The sequence below is a fragment of the Dasypus novemcinctus genome, chromosome 26 (assembly GCF_030445035.2).
Source record: "Dasypus novemcinctus isolate mDasNov1 chromosome 26, mDasNov1.1.hap2, whole genome shotgun sequence".
Lineage (NCBI taxonomy): Eukaryota > Metazoa > Chordata > Mammalia > Cingulata > Dasypodidae > Dasypus > Dasypus novemcinctus.
Genome location: NC_080698.1, coordinates 42,904,166 through 42,907,617, shown reverse-complemented (window position 1 = coordinate 42,907,617; position 3,452 = coordinate 42,904,166). Strand labels below are relative to the sequence as shown.

The window sequence follows — 3,452 nt, the reverse complement described above, 5'->3', positions numbered from 1 at the left end:
TGCCACGCAGGGGTGTCCTCCACATAGGGGAGTCCCACATGCAAGGAGTGTGCCCCGCATTAAGCCGCCCCTCGCAAAAAAAGCGCAACCTGTCCAGGAGTGGCACAGCACACACAGAGAGCTGACGCAGCAAGATGATGCAACAAAAAGAGACACAGATTCCCAGTGCCACCAAGAATTCAAATGGACACAGAAGAACACACAGTGAATGGACACAGAAAGCAGACAACAGGGGGGAGGGGAGAGAAATAAAGAAATAAATCTTTGAAAAACAAAATAAAATATAATAAAACCAAAGAAAGCAGAAAAAGAGGGGGAGATAAAGAACAAATGCAACAAGTAGAAAGTAGTTACAAATATCAATAATCACTCTAAATATGAATGGTCTAAATCTATCAATTAAAAGAAACAGAGATCCTGCCGGAAGCACCAGGACAATGGGACCCGGGAAAACAGTATGACTACTGTTCAAAGTAGTGCTCATCAGGGATACAGGTGTGGGGAAGAGCAACCTGCTGTTGAGCTTCACCTGTGATGAGTTCAACCTCGAGAGCAAAAGTACCATCATTGTGGAGTTCACCACCCGCAGCATCCAGGTGGACAGCAAGACCATCAAGACGCAGATCTGGGACACATCCAACCAGGAGCACTACTGTGCCATCACTTCCATGTACTATTTTTGTGCAGTGGGCATCACCAAGCACCTGAAATATGAGAACATGGAGCGCTGACTAAAGGAGCTGCGGGACCATGCAGACAACAACATCATACTCATGCTGGTGAGCAACAAGAGCATCCTGCACCACCTGTAGGCCATGCCCACTGACGAGACCTGCACATTCACCAAAAAGAACAACTCATCTTTCACTGAGACCTCAGCCTTGGATTCCACCAATGTAGAGGAAGCTTTCAAGAACATCCTCACAGAGATCTACTGCACTGTGTCACAGAAGCAGATCACTGACCGTACTGCCCACAATGAGTCCCCCGGCAACAACGTGGTGGACATCAGCATGCCCCCCACCACTGACAAACAGACACTCAACAAGCTGCAGTGCTGCCAGAACCTGTGACCTCCTGCACCCCCTTCCGGAGTGTGCATGCCCGGCCTCATCCTCACAGCCCGCCCCTCACCAGAGTGTCCTCCCTGCCCCTCCCCACCTTCTCTGCCCCTAGGTAACTGCCTTGTTCTTGCCCTTTCATTGAGCTCCACACTGCTCCAGTGGCCACTGGTGGGCAGAGAAGGGGGACAAGAAAGAGCAGAAGTCAACTGGCACCTCCTGTCCTGGCTCAAGGAAAACTAGAAGCCCTGGCTTGATGCACCTACCTTTCTTGGTCCCAATGGCCATCTAGGTTGGCTGGGAAGGGTGGCAGAAGGGATAGGGCAGGCCAGAGGCAAGGAGATGGGCAGACTGAGCAGGCTGCTGCTGTTTCCTGCAGCAGTCTCCAGGGAACACTGGCCTCCCTCCCTCCCTGGCCAGTTGGCCCAGCTGGCCCTTATCCCACCCAGACACCCCACCAGGGCAGGTGGACACTCTGGGCATCCCACTTGCTCCCCATGTACAGCCAGAACCGACACGCCTTCAGTTCCTCTCCAGAGCAGGCACAACTCCAGCGCCTGCCTGTAGATTATGCTGGGAAAACCTCCTCCCACCTTGCCCATCTCGTCTGCACACAGCACTGTCTCTGCTCCCTCCCCAGTGGCCCCTCTCCATCTTGTCTTCCCACCCAGTCAGGAACCTGTTTGCAAATGAAGCAATATCTCCATGTTTTGTACATACAACCACTCTTGTAGTCTTTGATTTTTGTTATTGTAGAGAAACACAGATTCTTCATATACTTTGTAAGATTTACACCAAACCCTAGCTCTCAATCTCTTATTCTCCCTGTGGCCCCTGCACTGTTGCTCCTGATGCCTCATTTCTCTCACTCATTACTAAAATATATAATCTGACTTCCTGTACAGTAAAAAGAAAAGAAAAGAAACAGAGAGGGGGGTGGTTGTAGCTCAAATGGTTGAGCACCCACTTCCCATGTATGAGATCCCAGGTTCAATCCCCAGTAACTTCTGAAAACAAAAACAAATAAATTTAAAAAACCAACTCTCCTTGGGGAGCAGTTGTAGCTCATTAGTTGAGCACCTGCTTCCCATGTACGAGGTCCTGGGTTCAATCCCTAGCACCTCCTTTTAAAAAGAGAGAGAGAGTGACAGAGAAACAGATTGTCAGAATGACCAAAAAAGAGAGGCCCATTAAATACTGCCTGTGAAAAAAATCACTGTAAACATATAAACATAAAATCTTAGGTAAATTGAAAGTAAAGGTATACTGTGGCAATCAATGAGGACCTGCTGAGATGTTCATAAGCATAACCTCTGAATGACCTCCTATCTCACTTTGAAATCTCTTAGCCATAAAAACTCATTTGTTTTTAATATCTACCCTTTTTGGTCAGGTCTTTTTTCAAATGCACCACTAGTTGGTACTTGGTGATAATTCCTTTGTGCCAAGGAGGTTCATCCCTAGGAATTATGTCCCACACTGTCTACATGCTGAGTTTGGTTTAGAGAGGCCACATTTGAGCAACAAGGAGGCTTTCAGGAGATAACTCTTAGGCAATACATAATACTAGGCTAAATTTCAGTTTCACAAGAACAAGGTTCAACATCAACATCAAGGGCCTGGTGTAACAGTCTATCTTCCTTCACTAGGCACTATCCATGTACTCGAGAACCCATTGGATTTTGATGACTTTTCAAAAAATTGAATTAAACACCTCTGCATTCCTTACTGAATATGTGATAAAATACATATATAATATAAAGTATATTATATCTATTTTGTCCTTAAACATTATGTTGAATAGTTCTTGAAACGATTTTCATTTTTTAATATTCCTCAATTTGGATGGAGCCCATCAGTAATACATGGCAAGGTTATTTTTCCTAGTTACTCATAAACATAGCCTTCTTGTTTATTAGAGCAACAGTTGTCAGCTGTTTGCCCTACTCCTCACTCCCCAAACACACACAACACACTCCCATCATTACCATTGGTTGATAGTAATGTGATTCATTTGGGGTTTGAGGACAGCTGTCCCCAGAAGGCAATATCACAATTCTGGGGATTCGGACTCACCGTCTTTGAAGATTATGCTCTCTTTTTCTCCCCACCTCCTGAGAATCACTAACGTAGAGCACTAAAATATAGCTAAGGAACAAAAAGCCATTTCCTTTAAAAACCAGTAACAGCCAGGCCCTGGGCCTCAGCAGACTTGTGGTTCCTACCTTCTGGTTTGTTGGACTTACCCTGGCCAGTTGACAGGGAGGTGAAGAGGGTCAACCACCACACCAGAGTGCCTACAGCTGCCAGCAGGAGAATTGCATCCATCATCCATGTGGAATCTAAGCCCCCTCCTGATGTAGAAGGGGACTGGACATAACCATCCCAGGA

The 3,452-nt window shown here is 46.4% G+C and overlaps 1 pseudogene; it reads left to right on the top strand.

Moving 5' to 3' along the window:
• The first annotated feature begins 470 nt into the window (after window positions 1-470).
• LOC101420719 (ras-related protein Rab-11B-like) lies at window positions 471-1,073 on the top strand (annotated as a pseudogene).
• The last annotated feature ends 2,379 nt before the right edge of the window (window positions 1,074-3,452 follow it).